The sequence below is a fragment of the Oryctolagus cuniculus genome, chromosome 1 (assembly GCF_051225735.1).
Source record: "Oryctolagus cuniculus isolate XC-2025 breed Fujian yellow rabbit chromosome 1, ASM5122573v1, whole genome shotgun sequence".
Classification (NCBI taxonomy): domain Eukaryota; kingdom Metazoa; phylum Chordata; class Mammalia; order Lagomorpha; family Leporidae; genus Oryctolagus; species Oryctolagus cuniculus.
In genome coordinates, this window is record NC_142867.1 from 116,137,847 (window position 1) to 116,157,231 (window position 19,385).

At 44.3% G+C, this 19,385-nt stretch overlaps 1 long non-coding RNA gene across 1 annotated transcript in view; it reads left to right on the forward strand.

Moving 5' to 3' along the window:
- The window catches only part of LOC149128568 (uncharacterized), a 22,219-nt gene extending 3,009 nt beyond the window's left edge, over window positions 1–19,210 (forward strand). The window contains exon 2 of the long non-coding RNA XR_016235540.1: window positions 18,982–19,210. This is a non-coding gene — a long non-coding RNA (uncharacterized LOC149128568). The remainder of the gene's footprint in view (window positions 1–18,981) is intronic.
- The last annotated feature ends 175 nt before the right edge of the window (window positions 19,211–19,385 follow it).

The window sequence follows — 19,385 nt, forward strand, 5'->3', positions numbered from 1 at the left end:
CACATCTCATTTTCCTTATGTGTCGCCTGACACATTCTGAAATTTTAAAATACAAAGCATATGCAAGAGGAATTAGATTTACAGTAATCCACAGGAAAGAAGTAGGATCAATGGTTTCCATATACATGGGAAACGTTTTCAGTAATGTATTTCATGCCATTCCAAAGTGGAACGAATTACTTTTTGTTCTGTTTAAACAGATATTATCCAAAGAATTACTGGGATGTTTAAGGGGCAAAAGTCCTTCTCTAGGTTAGAAATTTGGAATAGATTATGTTAGAGTTCTGATTACCTTTGAGGCTCTATGGTTCTAGTGAAAATCTCACCAGGACTGAGTTATAAAGAAGGAATGAACTATTTTTCAGACTGATAATTCTTTCAACTGCTACCCCAACTACTCAGTCAAGGATTGGGATTTGCCCCTCCCTCCCTTCCTCCTTCCCTTCCTTTCTTTCAATCTCTCTCTCTCTCTCTCAGACTTATTTATTTATTTGAAAGGTGGAGTTACAGAGAGAGAAGGACAGACAGATCTCTTCCATCCACTGGCTCACTCCCCAAATGGCTGCAACTGCCATGGCTGAGCCAGGATCCTGGAACTTCATCCAGGTCTCCCACAGGGGTGCATGGGCCCAAGGTCTTGGGCCATCTTCTGCTTTTCTGGGAGCATTAGTAGGGAACTGGATCAGAAGCAGAGCAGCTGGGACTCTAACCAGCACCCATAGGGGATGCCAGTATCGCAGGCAGCAGCTTAACCTGCTGCCCCACAATGTCAGCTCCATACATGTGATTCTCTTACACCTATTTATGTTGATTCCCAATGTCCTTGATGTTTTTTCTATATGTTTACCAACACCCTCCCCCCCTTTTTTTTGTTTGACAGGTAGAGTCATAGACTGATGAGAGAAAGAGAGAGAGACAGAGAGAAAGGTCTTCCTTCCGTTGGTTTACTCCCCAAATGGCTGCTATGGCTGGTGCTGCGCCGATCCGAAGCCAGGAGCCAGGTGCCTCCTCCTGGTCTCCCATGTAGGTGCAGGGGCCCAAGCACTTGGGCCATCCTCCACTGCCCTCCCGGGCCACAGCAGAGAGCTGGACTGGAAGAGGAGCAACTGGGACTAGAACCTGGCGCCCATATGGGATGCCGGCACCACAGGCGGAGGATTAACCAAGTGAGCCACAGCGCCAGCCCCCCAACATCCCTTTAACTAGAGACTCTGAGGGCTTTGTGTGAGGTTTTTGGGAACAATGTGCTTGCCTCTAGTTTGCATAAGCCACTGCCCATGTCTCTTCCCTAGTGAAAACAGGAGCATGTGGTCTCTTCCATCTTCTGCTGTTTCCCTTGATTTTTGGCAGTGGCTCTGTTACTTTTGCAAGTGAATCTAAAGTCCCCTGGAGTACCTTTGGTCTTGTTCAGAGATTTTTAACTCATTTAAAGAGTGTAACAGGGGCCAGCATTGTGGTACAGCAGTTAAAGCGACTGCCTGTAATGCCAACATCCCATATGGGCACCGGCTCATGTCCCAGCTGCTCCACTAACAATCCAGCTCCCTGATTAAGGCCTGGGAAAAGCAGCAGAAGATGGTGCAAGAGTTTGGGCCCCTGCCACCCACATGGGAGATGAAACTTCTGGCTCCTGGCTTCAGCCTGGCCTGGCCCAGCCCTGGCTGTTGTGGCCATCTGGAGAGTGACTCAGAGGGTGGCAGGTCTCTCTCTTTTTCCCCTCTCTCTGTAACTCTGACTTTCAAATAAATAAATAAAAATATTTTTTTAAAAAGTGTTTAAGATATCTTTCCTTGTTTCTGCCATTTTGACTTTGACTTGGATCCTTTCTTGCTCATGTTTGTTCAGCTTCTTCCAGTTTGATGACCAACCTTTCCTCAAGATGATGGGTGAAACCCATACATTCAGTTCTGTAAAGATCTGACAAAGCAATATTTGTATTCTGTAAGGTCATGTCCAGCTGGCCCTTAGTGTCCTCAGGGAATTGATCCAAGACCCCCCCCACACACACACACATACACACTCCCACCCAAGGATACCAAAATTCTGCTCATGTCTCTTATATAAAATGGCATAATTGTGTATAACCTATGCCTATTGCCTTGGATACTTTAAATCATCTCTAGATTACTATTGATATGTAATACAACATAAATGCTATGTAAATAGTTGCTATACTATGTTATTTAGGAAGTTAACAGCAAGAAGAAAAGTCTGTACATGGTGAGTACAGATGCAATTTAAATATATTTTTTACATATATATAAATATATATATGTATATAGATAGATCCTGCATTGGTTGAATTGTAGATACAGAATCTGTGGACATAGAAGGCCAATTGTACTTCTCTTGCTTAAAGTCTTTCCATAGCATCTCACTGCACATAATAAAAGTTAGATTCCTCATCATGGCCCAGCAAGGTTGGTCCTGAGGTCTGGATTTCTCTCCACACTCATGTCTACCACCCCTTGTCTTGTCCACAATGTCTTAGCCACACTTCTTTTCTTAAAAATGTACCCTCAAATTTATCAAGATTTCCCTCACCATTAATATTTCCCATTATTTTTATAGCCTTTGCACCTGATGTTTCTTCCCAGAATTCTCTTTACCCTGTGGTTCTTGTCATTCTCATCTTGCCTCCACTGACTTCACCTTAGCATGACACTCTCTGGACAATTTCTAAATTTTCCTGCCTACTGCCCTCACCAGAAGCTACCCTGTTTCATTCCATCTCTTATCATTGCCCTCTTCCTATCTCTGTGTCATTTCCTTCTTTCTGTCTCTATCTCATTACTCTCTTTCCATCTCTGTCTAGTCATTCTCTTTCTTGTCCTTCATAGCTTCTTTCATTATCCAGTGTTATTTTATTTTCAATTGATGTACTGGCTTATTTTTGGTCTCCCTCATCAATAGGTTTGTCTTCTAGGAAAGAAGTCTTGCTTGTTTTGTTCACTGCTGTACTCCTGAGCCTAAATTGGAAGGTATTAGGTCCTCTTTAAGGAGTACCCAGATGAATGAATGAATAAATGAATGAGGAAATAAGAATAGTGTGGGAGGAGTGAAGAGCTGAGTCCAGAATCCATACAGGGAATGGAAGAAAGGACAGTCAGAGCATGGGAGAAAATTCATCAAGATGCAGTGCCATAGTGGGCACAGGGAAAGAGAGTCTAGACTTAGGGACCCTGTTCCAAGAGGGAACTCCAGCTAAAGGTGCTCAGAGATTGAGGAAGAGGGTAGACCATTGAGCCTGAGGTAGAGATTTTGAGGTGAAGGGAACCAAATGATGAAAGAAGAATGGCATGGGATACTTAGGAAGAGGTTCATTTTCCAAAGGAAAGAAGCGTCTCTCACTAGGATTATTGGGGGAGGAATTAGAGATAACAGCAGCAGAAGCAATATTGTGAGTAAAGATAATGTGTGGGACAATGAAGCACACCTGTTGATAGATCTTGCTAAAGCAAGAAGCCATATTATCCATTGAGTGTCAGTGGTAGGGAGGCACAGGGAAACCTGGGACAGGGAAGACCTGCTGAATCACGGCAGTTCCCTTCTTGAAGCATAGAGGAATGCCAAAAGAAGCATTTCAAGTGCAACATGTATCTGACTAGGAGTCAAGATGCAAAAATCGGAGCCCAACCTAGGCAAGTCAGATGACCTGCTTTTGCTAGTCTAAGTGGATTTTGAAAAATAGTGCACACCCCTTGGGACAAGGAGAGGGAATTAACATGTTTATTTTAAACTGTGGCCAAAGAGCACATATGGCACTGTGAGATATCAGGCTCTCTCCAATCATTCCCTCATCCTGCTAGCCAGCTGTGTGGTGTGTTCTGACCGGCCAAGGGAAGTTTGGGATTAGAGCAGGAAGCAGTGACATGATGATGAGACTATGCAGTCCCTTCCTGGGCTTGTATATGGCAGAGCCTGGCATGTAAGATGGGGCCAAAAACAGGTTGTAGAAATGAACTGAATTTTATCTGAATGATTAGGGAAGTCAGGTCCCTCCTGATACTCAGGAGCACCCCGAGTATACCCACCCCTTGACCCACTGCAACAGCCTGTGCAGAGAAGCCATTGGCACCCTAAGCTTGAACAACCTCTAGGAAGCCCATGGTTGTGCCTCAGTAAGAACTTTTTATTTGTTTGGGGGTAGAATTACAGGCAGAGAGAGGGCGAGACAGAGACAAAGACCTTCCATCTGCTGGTTCACTCCCCAAGAGGCCACGAGAGCTGAGCCAATCTGAAGCCAGGAGCCAGGAGCTTCTTCTGGATCTCCTATGTGGGTGCAGGGGTCCAAGCACTTGGGCCATCTTCTACTGCTATCCCAGGCCATAGCAGAGAGCTGGATCATAAGAGAAGCAGCCAAGACTTGAACTGGTGCCTATATAGATGCCAGCACTGCATGTGGTGGCTTTACCTGCTATGCCACAATGCTGGCCCCAAGAACATTGTTGATAGCAGTTTTGAGACTTCAAATACATGAATAGGAATAAAGAAAAATATATTCTGTGGTACAGTACTCTAAGATCTTCAGAAGCAAAGTTATTCCAAGTTTCAAATATTGCTATTTGCATGGCATAATTCTTCATACATTTTTAGCATGCATATGGCTGGAGCTGTTAACTAGGCAGAAGAGAATGGTGTCTTAGAGAAATTTTGTCATTCTTATCTTTGCTGCTACTGTACTAGTCTCTAACCTTGTCCTTAACAGTAACTGTGAAGAGTGTGGTGAGCTCTATTCCATATTGAAGCTTTGGAAGATGGAGTTACAGCTTTGGTGCTGAAGGGGAAGGGATAGTTGGGAAAGTGTTGAAAGAGGTAATATTTGAAACAAATAAGGAATTGGCACTATTGCTATCTTCATTTTTTTAACATAGAAAATTAAATTCAAGAAAAGTTAAATGACTGGGCCATTCAATTTTTATGTGGCAGAACCACTGATTCTATGTTTTCATTCCTGTCTCATGGATTTCTCCAGAAGCTGAACCAATAGATGAACCCCAGGACATACGGGAGGAAAGGGAAAGACTTTGGTAACTAGGCCATCTGAACAATGAAATAATTTTTAAGAATAATGGCATTTCTGTAAGTTCCCGAGAGAGTACATGGCTATGCTTGCTGTTTGGGAGAGGCGTAGTGCTCGACTTTGTATTTCAGAATGATCGATGAGGTTCCACTCAAAAGCCTGACCAAGTTGAGTGGCTGCCAAGTTCCTTGTCCTGCCTTCTGCCATGTGCTTCCCTGCCCCCACTCCATGATTGCCATGCCTCCCAAGCTCCAAAAGCACACACTTGCTTTTTGTCAAACAGCCTTGCGACTGGGTGCTTTTAAGTCTGTCCTCATCACTGATCTGTGGCCTCCACTAGTGCAAAGATTCACGTTCAGAATTCCAGCACGGGGATGGAAGGACACACTCCCTTTTCCGTATTGATAAGGATGGCCCCACTCTCTCTTTGTTCTCCACCCTTCTGGGTGAATGAGGAGCCTGTATTGGAGAATGGTGATGAGAGACAAATACAGGGAAATTGGGAAAAATGTTTTACTCATTTTTGAATCTCCAAAACCTAGCAAAATACTTGAAAAATAGCACAGAGACATTTCAAAATGCTTGTGGAAAATGTAATTAAAAGATGTACATTTTGGTGCAAAATATTTTTGAAACCCATGCATACAAGGAGTCTTTAAAAAGTTTGTGGAAAATGTGTATTATGAAAATAATATAAAAGGATTTCAATTTTCTTTGCATCCAAATAAATTTCTTTTAATTCCAATTTTTCATTAACATTTGAAATACCCTCTATAAAGACACTCATAATCTACAGTGAGGATAACATATCAGTGGTGAGAAGATGGCACATGCATAAATGATTATAATATAAAGCAGATTAAAAGCAAGGCATACAGGATCAGAGGACAGGAAGGTTACATTCCAAGTAGTAAAACACACATAACACACATGAAGAAAGTCCACTGAAAACAGAGTCTAAAGCCCTCTTTCTTCTCTCCTTCCCTCCCTCCCTCCTTCCCTCCCTTCCTTCCTTCCAGATTTATTTATTTACTTGAAAGACAGAAGTTTACAGAGAGAGAGAGATCCTCCGTCCCCTGGTTCACTCCCCAAATAGCCACAAAGGCTGGGTAGGTCAGAAGCCAGGAGCCAGATGCTTCTTCCAGGTCTCCCATATGGCTGCAGGTGCCTAAGAACTTGGACCATCTCCCACTGCTTTCCCAGGCACATTAACAGAGAGCTGGATTGGAAGTGGAACATCCAGGACTTGAACTGGTGCCCATATAGGATGCTGGCATCTAATGTGGCAGCTCTACCCTCTATACCATAACACTGGTCCCCAGAGATAGAATTTCAACAGGAAGTGATTCAATAGCATGATGTCCTTTTTTTTTCTTCAAGATTTGAAAAATTTATTTGAATGTTGGAGTTGCAGAGAGAGGGAGAGACATAGAGAGAGGGAGAGATCTTCCATGTGCTGGTTCACTCCCCAAATGGCCATGACAGCCATGTTGGGCCAGGCCAAAGCCAGGAGCTTCTTCCAGGTCTCTCACCTGTGTGCAGGGGCCCAAACACTTGGACCATCTTCTGCTGCTTTTCCTAGGTCATTAGCAGAGAGCTGGATCAGAAGAGCAGCCAGGACATGAACCAGTGCCCATATAGGATGCTGGCACTGCAGTGCCCATCTAGCATACTGGCACATGCTGTACCACAAAACCAGCCCCTAAAACGACATTCTTGGCAAGAAAATAACAAAAGAAGAGACAGGAAAGATAGAGGTCTGAAATGGGAAAGTGAATAATTTACTTTATCTGAACTCTGGGCACACTTAGAGGAATAATGATGGATAATGATGGAAAAGTAAAGTAGGTATACTTTCATGTCTGTTAAGGAGTCTGGACTTAGTTTAATTGATATATAGGAGTTATGAGTAAATTGATGTGAAATGAGTCTAGGAAAATTAGTCTGACAGCATAGGAAACATGGAATGAGAAAAAATAGGAGCAATGATTGCACTAGCTGTAATAAAAGAAACACTGTGGGTAGGAGTCAGCTGGTTCTGGGGGAAATGTGAATCTGTAAAACAATGAATTTGGCAAATGAGAAAATGGGCAGCAAAGGTGGAAAGTTTACTATAGTCATGGTACCTGGGGAAAACATTTTATAATGATATAAAAAGTTACACCATATTATGTATAATCAAAAAGTTACATCATTAAGGAAGTTATAGAGAAAATAGCCAAAGTGGTACTTTGGGGCAAAAAATAAGTGGTGGATCACGGGCCTCCTTTAGTATATTTTGGGTTTCAGATATTGATAGATTCCTGGAAATTTGAATCTATTTCTCAGAACAGAGGAGAGGTTGTCAATCAAGATTAGAGAGTCATCCATATGGAGTGATAATTGAAGTAATGGAAATGGGTGATATCTAGAAGGGAGACTATAGAGATGGGGGATCTGAGGATACCTAAATGTAGGAGGGTAGAGGAAGAAGTGGAGCCAGGGAAAGAGTGATTACAGCGAGAGTGATCTCAACAGTGCTGTCAGGGAGCAAGGATATACACAAAGATGTGCACCAGAGTTAACTTGGAGGAAACATGCTTGGGAGACTTGGTAACTGGGATATCACTGATGACCTTAAGAGGAGTCCAGTAGGAGGAGAAAGAGGGAAAATGCATAATGGAAAAAGCTAATGGAGATGTGTTGGTGCGAAACTAGTGCGTGTGATGGACTTTTTTTTTTTTTTTTTTTGACAGGCAGAGTGGACAGTGAGAGAGAGAGACAGAGAGAAAGGTCTTCCTTTTGCCGTTGGTTCACCCTCCAATGGCCGCTGCGGCTGGCGCGCTACGGCCGGCGCACCGCGCTGATCCGAAGACAGGAGCCAGGTGCTTCTCCTGGTCTCCCATGGGGTGCAGGGCCCAAGCACTTGGGCCATCCTCCACTGCACTCCCTGGCCACAGCAGAGAGCTGGCCTGGAAGAGGGGCAACCGGGACAGAATCCGGTGCCCTGACCGGGACTAGAACCTGGTGTGCCGGTGCTGCAAGGCGGAGGATTAGCCTAGTGAGCCGCGGCACCGGCCTGACTTTTTTTTTTTTTTTTTTTTTTTGACAGGCAGAGTTAGTGAGAGAGAGAGAGAGACAGAGAGAAAGGTCTTCTTTCCGTTAGTTCACTCCCCAAATGGCCACTTCCTCCTGGTCTGCCATGCGGGTGCAGGGCCCAAGCACTTGGGCCATCCTCCACTGCACTCCCTGGCCACAGCAGAGAGCTGGACTGGAAGAGGAGCCACCAGAACAGCATCCGGCGCCCCGACCGAGACTAGAACTTGGTGTGCCGGTGCCGCAGGCGGAGGATTAGCCAAGTGAGCCATGGCGCTGGCCTGGATTTGACTGTTTTCAAGGGCATTTGGTGGTGAGAATGAAAGAGCACTGGAAAATGATGGGAACTTAGGATGCGTAAGGGTTTTCTTAGGGAAGGTCATGTGGGCAAAAGCTGAGATGTCAACTCCAAAGGAAAGAGGGAAGCTTCGAGAGAAAGGAGACAACAGATGGAAGAGCACAGTCCCAAGGAGGAAGGAGGGGCCTGTTCAGGAGCGCTGGTTGAGTGCTGAACCTCAGATTGGGGGGTGCAGGAGAATGATAGAGGAGGAGGGGGAGAGGAGGAAGAAGAGACATACAGATATCAAGGTAGGAAGAAAAGAATTTGAAGTTGTTCAGACGAGAGAGAAAATATCTCAGTAGAACAGACAACACAGTTATCTGCTTGAGTGGGGAGCTGTACAGAACTACAGGAGAGAACAGGAGAGATTGAAACGTCTTGGGAAAGTGGGATGCTGATTGAATGAAGGCGGGTGAAAGCATATGTGAGTATCAGTAGATCCATCAAAGAATAGATTTAGGGTGGATCCAGTTTAAACGGCTTCCAGGTTTCTCCAGTAACACTTGGAAACCATTCCTGAAGGCTGGAGAGTGGCAACGTAGAACAGCAGAAGTTTAAGGTGTTGGGCACCCTAGGGTGGTGATGAGAGTGTGAAACACTTCATCATGTGTCCAGTCTGACAGAGCTTATGGAGAAGACTGGAGAACCACAAAGTGAATGGTGGTGAAAATAAGAATCAGAGGACGTTGTAGAGGTTGCAAGCAGATGACAAGGAGGAAGGGCAGGAAATGATGAGCAGAGAGGCTATTTTGGCTTCTTTGATGTGGATCCAAGGGAAGGGATAAGCAAGTCTGCATTGTAGGGCTTTTGCTAAGTGACTGAGCAGCGTTGCAAATGGAGAGCACTGGAGTTAAAGAGATCAGGACCATGAAATTTTTAAATTTACATACTTCTGTATGAATTTATTTTTAAAATGCAAATACTACCAGGTTTTTGTGAAATTGATAAAAAACCAATAAAGTTATGGTCTTCAAGGAAGCAAAGCAGAGGGTGACCGTAACTTTATTCGTTTTTTATTGTCACCAAGGCAGCAATAGTTATCTAGTGAACTCAATATATGTTTTGCTGGACTAGGCTGAGAGATGATGGATGTCTAGCAAGTCTCTGGAATCAAAAGGAAAGAAAAAGAACAGGCAAGACTAGAACACAAGAAGCATGGTCAGTATGGATGATTGGCGTTGCCCATGGTGGTGGTGTATTCCAGAAGAGGGAAGAGCCATTCTTTCAATGAAGTCACTGAGTAAGCTGGATGATCATAAGGAAGTCGATAGAACGTTGAGAGGAGATGCACGAAAAGTTTCAAAATATCTCTAATGAACTCCATAAAGCAAGAGCTGGCTGAGTCGCGTGGGTACCACTGTGGCCCGAATATGGTGGTGAGGAGCGAGGGTTGTGAGTGCTTATCTGCTTGGGGCATAGAAGTAAGTGGAGGGGTTTGGTATTGTTGGGAACTGGGGCAGAGCTCCAGTTAGTAGAATGGAGGACGTAAGATCAAGATTGGGGGAAAGTTTGTTCTAATAACACCATAGTCCCTCTGCAACTGGCATTTGTGACTCATAAACATAACCCAGATAAATAGGCAGCTGGTCCCGAAGGGCCGTGCAGGCCTTGAGGGTGGAACCAAATCTCAGAGGGAGGAGAACATGTCTCTTGTTTTTATGCAGGAGGAAACAGGCAGATCGCTGGCCCTGTTTTTGTGTGTATTTGAAGTGGAAAGAAGAGTAAGGGAACTGCAGTTCTTTAAATTTCATCACCAAATGTCCGTGGCTTTGTCCAAGACCAGTGTGGTAAGAGATAGGAGGATTCCTGCACTTTTTCTGAGACTGCCCTAGTAGAGAATGACTTTGAGTTTATTTTTTTTTAACAAATTGACAAAAAAGTTTAGGTTTCTTCATATTCTACTTTCAATAATCAAGAAATGACTATGACAAAAACAAAAACCAAGCATATAGACAATAAAAGAAAATTTTTAAAAAAGAGGACTAAAGTCTAATTCACATTCTGAGGTTAGATATATTACAGTACCAGGTACCTTGCAACTGTGATGTAACTGTTTACTATTCATATAGTAACTGATATCATATGATATGCATATAACTGATATTATATGTAATGTACATATAATGTCATAATAACACATAATATATATTATATATGTAATGCCATATATATAACATATATGAGCTCTGAATTGTGGAGCATGGCATATATTATCTCATTTAATCTTCACACCAACCCTAACAGGTTTGTATTATTACACCCATTTTACTTATGGGGAAACCAAAGCAATGGAATGGAAAAGTAGGGTCAGCCAAGTCAGAAACCTAATAATTGGAGACTCTGGGATTCCAACTTCTGATTCTAGCAGCAGACTGCTTCCCGTACTGTCTTGTACCAGCTTTCTCCATACCAAGAAAATTCATCTCTCAGGAGAAGTCAGCGTGAGGTGAGGTTAAATGGCAGTAGGAGAAACTGGAGTGTGAGCTAAAGAAGCACTCCTAAGTGTTTAAAGGACCCTGGAAAAGAAAAGGTGGATTCATCTTCCTGGAATGATTTTAGATCTTTGTGTTTTTGTACACTCTTTGCTCTTTTGTTTTTTATTTTGCTGGCAGGAATAAGGTGGAATAACAGCTCAAAGCCTTATCCTGCCGATGTAATCTATTTATTCTGTCTCATGATGTCAAGCTGAGAAGCTCCGACTTGCACTTTTCAACTCCCTGACTCAGCTTATTTGAAGCCCCCAAGTGGAATGTGTAGTGATATATCCGTAGCTTTCCTAGAAGTTCCTGTCCAGGCAGCCTGCAATTCTAACTAATGAGGTAAGATGAGCATGCCCAACAGCTGCTGTGTTGGAGAGCTTTATTTAGATTTCCTAAGCAAGGCATCCCCTGCTCACAGTTTGCAGGAATGCCTGTTCCCAACTAGAAGAGAGTTACAGAGTCAACTTCCAGGCTGACCCTGTAAGTGCAGTGGAAAGATGGCAGAGTGGAATTCTCTTTTGTATTTCATAGGAGATGGACTGGCAGCTCCTCGCTTGTTGGTCTTTGGACAGTTCTGGGTTTGTACTCTCCATTCTGCTCCTAGCCGTGGTGTCACTTTGACCTTGATCTGGTGGGCATTGCTATTCTTTTTAGCCAACAGAGGGAGACAACTCTTTCCAGTGTCCAGGGAGCAGAGGTACAAAGGTGGACAAGCTTCTACACTTGAGAGGAAGAGAATAGTGACCCCTCGCACCCCCTTACCACCAATTTTTGGTTTCACATGAGTCAGAGTAAGAAGAAACAAAGGAGACTGGGCATTTGGCATAGCAGTTAAGACACCATTTGAACACACTCGTCCCATATCAGAATGCCTGGATTTGAGTCCCAGCTCCACTTCCTATTCCAGCTTCCTGCTAATGCACCCTGGGAGGCAGCAGGTGGTGGGTCAAGCAGCTGGGTCTCTGACACCCACATGGGAAACTTGGATGGAGTTCTAGGCTATTGGTTTCTGCCTGGCCCAGCCCTGGCTGTTGTGGGTATTTGGGGAGTGAACCAGAGGAAGGAAGATTTCTTTGTCTGTCTTTCCTTGCCTTTCAAATAAAAGCAAACAAATAAGTAAAACTTGAAAAAGAGGATACTGTACTATTTTTTGGTCAGTTAAAATATGAAAATGCTTGACTCCAAGGTTATTAAAACATTACCTACATGTGTCTTGGATGAATAAAATTAATATCCCAGGTGATTTTATTAAAATACACTTATATTTTCATTTCACTTTCCATGAACTTTTTTTTTTAAATTATATGAAAGAGTTACAGAGAGAGAGAGAAGGAGAGGCAGAGATTATAGAGATCTTCCACCTGCTGGTTCACTCCCCAGATGGCTACAACAACTGGAGGTGGGCTGATCCAAGGCCAGGAGCCAGGAACGTCTTCTGAGTCTCCCACATGGGTGACAGGGGCCTAAGGACTTGGACCATCTTCTTCTCTTTTCTCAGGCACACTAGCAGGTGGCAGGATCAAAAATGGAGCAGCTGGGACTCACACCGTCACACATATGGGATGCTGGTGTCACAGGTGGGAGCTTTACCAGCTACATCACAATGCTGGCCACACCAGGTGGTTTTAAGGAGCTTCATTTTCCTACTTTTGTATACTTTTATACATTTTTAAGAACTTCTATGATGAGGACATAGTTCAAAAACGTCAGGGGAAAATACAACTGAGAATAGATGAATACAGCCTGGTTCAGTCCCATCCAGATGGCCAGGTCTTTTGCAGCCTGTAAAAGTACTTTATAAACATGCTGTGCACCTGGGTCTGAATTTCCCAGGGAGCAGTTATGACAAGAATAGGACCACTGAATGGGGAGGAGAGATGTGACACCCCAAGTGCTTGTGTTCACTCCACAGTCTGAGGGGGCTTTAGAGAGTTTGTGGGAAATTGAAGTTAAACGATATATTTATTTTGGTGCAAAAATGTTACATTTCACTCACAGGAGGAGTATTCCAAAAGTTCATGGCAAATCATTGTGGTATAGTGGGTAAAGCTGCCGCCTACAGCGCTGGCATCCCATATGGGCACCAGTTCGAGTCTCGGCTGCTCCACTTCTGATCCAGCTCCCTGCTGATGTCTGGGAAGGCAGCAGAGGATGGCCCAAGTCCTTGGGCCCCTGCACTCATGTGGAAGACCCAGAGAAAACTCTGGGCTCCTGGCTTTGGATTGGCCCAGTTCAGGCCATTGGGGACATTTGGAGAGTGAACCAGCAGATGGAAGACCTCTCTGTCTCTCTCTCTCTCTTTCGCTCTGCCTCTCTGTAACTCTATCTTTAAAATAAATAAATAAATATACTTTTTTAAAAAAACTATGCATGGACTTCAAAATATTTTACACCAAAATAAGTGTGTCTTTTAACTCCACTAGAATGAACTTTTGGAAGTGCCCCCATCTGCCTTGTAGGAACCAATTCCTACTTTACGTCATGGACTATTGGAAGTGATGCTATTTCCCCTGTAGTTTAAGCTTGAAGAAACAAGTGTGGGCACATAAGAAAGTTCTCTTGACCATGTGTCTGGCCTAAACTTTCTTTCCTTTCTTTTTCTTTTGTTTGTTTTGTTTTGAAAGAGTTACAGAAAGAAAGGGAGAGACAGAGAGAAAGAGAGATGTTCTATCCTCTGGCTCACTCCCCAGATGGCCACAATGGCCACCATTGGGCCAGGCTAAAACCAGGAGCCAGGAGTTTCTTCTGGGTCTCCTATGTGGATGCAGGGGCCCAGGCCATCAACTCCTGGTTTCCCAGGCCATTAGCAGGGGTCTGGATCAGAAGTGATGTATCCAGGACACAGACCAGTGCCCATATAGGATGCCAGGATTGCAGGTGGTGACTTTACTTGGGTCCCATAAAATTTTCTTTTGAAATGCTTGTTTATTCATTTTTATTTTCAAGGCAAAGCAACAGAGTGAGAAAGATACAAAAGAGAGATCTTCCATCTACTAGTTCACTTCCTAAATGCCTGCAACAGCTTGTGCTGGGCTAGGCTGAAGCCAGGATCACAGAAACTCCATCTGGGTGTCCCATGTGGGTGGCAGGGACTCAGGACATGGGCTATCATCTTCAGCCTCCTGGACGTATCAGCAGGAAGCTGAACTGGAAGTAGAGGTGGAGGCAGGGCTTGATCTCAGGCACTCTGATAGGTGTCCAAGCAACAGCTTAACCTGCTGTACCACAAGGCCAGAAAATCTATCAGAGTGACCCTAAATAAAGTAAAACTGGTAATAATATGAAAAACACTTACTGAATGCTGAATATATATTGGGAAGAGAATATTATTTTATTTAATCTTTTCACCAACTTTGTGAGATAAATTATTATCATGTCCATTTTACAGATGAGGAAACTGTGGGTTAATGACGCTGAGTAATTTGCTCAAGACAGTATGGATCAAATCCCGGGCCCTGTCCAAGCTGGGTGGACTCCAAAGTCATTGTCTCCAAAGAAGCCATTATTTTGTTCCTCCCAAGGGTAAAGGGTGCTTGATTCTCTAATAGTTGAATTCTTTCTAAAATATTTCCTACAAGTAGTCCAATTCAAGAACAATTAAGTAGGACTCTGAGTGGTATTGGGTAGAGTGAAACTGGAAAAAAATATGAGGATGGGGGGTTTGTGTGGAACTGTTCTCACTGCTTCAGAATAAATAGAATTTATAAATGAAAGATGGCATTTGTCAAGCAATTGCTATGTGTTTGGCTTTATGCTAGGTGTTCTACCAATGTGCATTATACAATGTAATCTCTACAACTTTGCAACCTTGCAAACATTATTCCAGTTTTTAAATGGAAGCACTAAAGCTGAGAGAAATTAGCAGCTTGCTCATAATCTCAAAGCTGGAGAGTGATGGAGCCATTTTTCAAACCCAGGTCTTCCTCTTACCAAAGTACATTCAGTAGTACCTCAAAATGCGTGTGTGTTGATCATAAAAATTGCCAGGTAATGAAGTATGAATGAAGTAGAGCAAACCATCATCACTCCTGCGGAAGAAAAGGCATCTGACCCAGCAACCAGAATCAGTTACATAACTTCTGTTACATCATGTGTAATGAACCAAAAGAGCTCTGGGAACACACCTGTTTAAAAGCCCAGGGACTGCTTTCCACATCTGTGAGCAGGGTAATTATGAAGTACGCCTCGCTCACTTCATTGGGCTGCTGAGATGCCAATGTGAAAACATACCTGAAAGTGCTCTGTAAGTTTCAGAATCCTTTGTAAATATAAATTGTTATGGCTCTTCTTTCTCTGTAGATTTCCAGAATCACCCTGCATGAAATTTTTTTTAAAAGATTTATTTATTTATTTATTTGAAAGTCAGAGTTACACAGAGAGAGGAGAAGCAGAGAGAGAGAGAGAGGTCTTCCATCCACTGGTTCACTCCCCAACTGGCAGCAACAGCCGGAGCTGTGCTGATCTGAAGCCAGCAGCCAGGATCTTCTTCCAGGTCTCCCACGCGGGTGCAGGGGCCCAAGGTCTTGGGCCATCTTATACTGCTTTCCCAGGGCTTAGCAGAGAGCTGGATTAGAAGTGGAGCAGCCGAGACTCAAACCAGGGCTCATATGGGGTGCCAATGCTGCAGGTGGTGGCTTTACCTGCTACACCACAGCACCAGCTCCCCTGCATAAAATATTAATAGGAAATAGCCAAGAAGAAATTCTGTGCCTTGTGTAAAGTTATAGAATGAAGGGTGGAAGAGGGGGAGTGGCAAGTCATTTAGTTCGTCCTCCTGACTTTATAATCCTGCAGGCCCACGAAATCATTGGTTCTGGCCCTGCCAAGGAACCTGCAGGCAGCGACCTGTGATAGCTAGCCTAGGACCATGGAGTTGGATGTCATAAACCACCAAGTCCCTGCCCCATTTAATTCCACCCACCTGCTTGTCAATCAAACCGATCTCTTCCCAGGATGTGTTTTCCTTCACCTAGGACCTGGGAGGAGGAGCCACATGAATAGCCGCTCCCCTTCTGACCTCATAAAAGAGGCCGGCATTTGGGGGGATTTCCAGGACTAGAGGTGTGCTGAGTTCTCTCTCTACTTCCCCTCTGCATCCTGTTTCTCCTTCTAGCCCACTCCACTCCTCACCTATACACATGCCTGTGTGTTTGCTTTGTCGCCTTTTAATAAACTTCATCACTTTGTGTACCGTATCTGTGCCTGTGCTTAGAATATTCTCTGAGCAGAAGGCAAGGACTTGGAAATTAAACCCTACTCACTCCACTTTGGCAGGAATCAAAATTCAGTAACTCTAGCAGGCTAATGCTTAAGTTGGTAATTTTGTATAGTCCATAAATGACATTATAAATATAAATTGGCAGAAAAAAAGCTTCTGACAGAACAGGGACAAAAAGCAACCCCTTGCATTCTTTCTCAGCCACTGGACACCACCCCTGCATTATTGAGAAACCCCCAGGGCGGCTTTGTGTCCTAACAAGCAAGGCTGCTACCTGCAGCGCCAGCATCCCATATGCACTGGTCTGCTGTCTGCTCCACTTCTGATCCAGCTCCCTGCTAATGTGCCTGGGAAAGCAGTGGAGGATGGCTCAAGTGCTTGGGCCCCTACACCCATGTGGGAGACCCAGAGGAAGCTCCTGGCTCTTGGCTTCAGACCAGCCCAGCTTCGGCCATTGAGGCCTTTTGGGGAATGAACCAGATGATGGAAGACCACTCTGTCTCATCCTCTCTCTGTGTATCTCTGCCTTTCAAATAAATATTAAAAAATAAAAATAAAAATACCTCCTCTTTTATCTCCCTCAACAGCACAGCCTGTTACCGTGACTGAGAGCACATGCCAAGTTTGAAAAGCCTGCACCAGCCAGCTCAGCTCTGCCTAATGCCTTCCCTGTCATGGCCCTCAGCTGCCTTGCGTTATAAAACCTAGCCTGTAACTGAGTTCTGGCTTTTCAGCTCTGTGATTGCTCTATGTACATGCCGGCAGTTAGCCACCTCTCAGGTTTTTCAATAAGCCTGTTCTGACCGTGTGTCCGTATTCTGTCTCCTCTTTGTCCTGCCCTTCTTTCCTAATAGATTTCCCACCCCTCAACAGGAATAGGACTGGGTATGGTGGTGCAGTGGGTTAAGCCATTGCCTGCATCACCAGTATCCTATATCAGGGTGCTGGTTGGAGTCACAGATACTCCACTTCTGATCCACCTCCTTGCTAATGCCCCTGGGAAGGCAGTGTATGGTGGTCTAAGTATTTGGGCCCCTGCCACCCATGTGGGAGACCAGAATGGAATTCCAGGCTCCTGGCTTCAACCTGGCCCAGGTCCAGCTGTTGCAACCATTTGGGGAGTGAACCAGCAGATGGAAGGCCTCTTTCTCTGTCTCTCCCTTTCTCTCTGGCACTCTGACTTTCAAATAAATAAAATAAATCTCAAAAACAAAAACAAACAAAAAAAAAAAAAACTATGGGAATCAACTCAGAAAGGAAGCTCTAGGCCAACATAATTTATTAATTATGTGAAGGGAATTTCTTAACATTAAATGTGTTTTACAGTAAAAAGAACCATGGAATTTTATACTTGATAAAGACTGATGATGTTTAGTGAATGTGTCCCTTGGGAGTGGATTCTTTGGGGAATAGCTCAGTTGTAATTTTCCATTTTCCTTGCTTTTTGGCTAATTAATATTTAAAATAAAAACCAGGGAAACATCCCAGAGTTTTTCAAAGTAAGAAGTGAACAACATGATGATTCTCTTAATTCCCAGCTTTTAACACTGGGCAGAATCAGACTCACGGACAAGAGTGACCACATGCAAATGTCACCATGCTTGTTCTCTCTCCAGTCTTCTCCAGGGGCGGGATGTGTGCACTTAATGATGGTTGCTTCCAACTGCACGCTTCTAGGGAGTTGCTTTCAGTTGTTTTTAATAAACACCCAGATGGCCCAACGGGGAACTGTGTACTCCAGAATCCCCTACCCTGTGCAGTTCCAGTTTAGAGTTGGCCAAAAGAAGAACTTACCTGAGACTCGGGAGGTCCAAGTGAGGCAGTAAGCGTGGCTCTCAGAAGTTCATCGCGGTCAGGTGTGTTGGCAGAGAGGTGAGTGCCTTACGGGTCCCCACTGGCTCTTGCTCCCTCTGCTCCACATCCAGCTTATCTATCCTCCAGACTGCTGACACTGACTGCCCAGCAGGCCTAGCAGTGGCTGTGCCCTCCCCGAGGCAGTGGCTTACACCAAGGCAGTGGCTTCCCGTGGACCCCTCCACCACTCTTCCCATGGGATCCCTCAGTGGTTGGGCATGGTTGTTTCTTGGAATGCCCCACGAGCCTTGACTTGTCCACCTCTGCAGTGCTTAGAGAAGACTTGCGTACTGATGCTTTCTGCTGATTCTCCAGCTGCTCTTTCCAGACTTAGTGCCTTCCACTTTTGTGCCCATTCTTTTAATAAAGTTTGATGTCCAACAAAGGTATAAATCTCCCCAAGAGACCTCATATCTGTAATTCTCACGGCTGTTCTCTTTCCTTGACTAAATTCTGATGGATACTGTATAGGTACTGTATAGGTTTTAGAGGAATAGAACTTGAAGGGTTAGGATCTGAATTTCTCCTCTGATCTGGCTGAATTTAAAGCCATCAATGACTGTTGGGACAGGTAAGTAGTATATAGGTAGTCAAGTACATAAAATGGCAAAACAGTTATTTAGTTTTCAGCCTGGAGGGAAGTGCTTATAGAAGACAAGGCTCCACATGATCAAGAAGACTCTGCCACAGAATATTTAAATGTAAATAAAGGTCTGTGCTGTTAGTTGACTTCTTTCAAGTTCATTGGAAGTCTTAGAGAAGGAAAAGTGGGATGGCGGTTGTCTCAGATAGGTCCAGATAAAGTCAGAGAGTTTCTATAACTTCCCTGAAACAAACATTTATCTCTTGTAGCCTCACAACTAAGATTTCTAGGGGCCGGTGCTGTGGCACAGCAGGTTAAAGCCCTGGCCTGCAGTGCCAGCATCCCATATGGGCGCCGGTTCGAGTCTTGGCTGCTCCTCTTCTGATCCAGCTCTCTGTTATGACCTAGGAAAGCAGTGGAAGATGGCCCAAGTCCTTGGGCCCCTGCGCCCACGTGGCAGACCCGAGAGAAGCTCCTGGCTCCTGGCTTCGAATCAGCTCAGCTGTGCCTGTTGCAGCCATTTGGGGAGTGAATCAGCGGATGGAAGATCTCTCTCTCTCTCTCTGGCACTACCTCTCTCTGTAACCCTGTCTTTCAAATGAATAAAAATAAATCTAATAAATCTTAAAAAAAAAAAGATTTCTGAAAATCCATCGGCGTTTTGGAGCAGCAGGTTAAGCTACCACCTCAGATGCTGGCATCCCATATGAGTGCCAGTTCAAGTCCTGGCTACTCTGCTTCTGATCCAGCTCCCTGCTAATGCACCTGGGAAAGCAACAGAAGATGCCCCCAAGTACTTGGGTCCCTGCCAC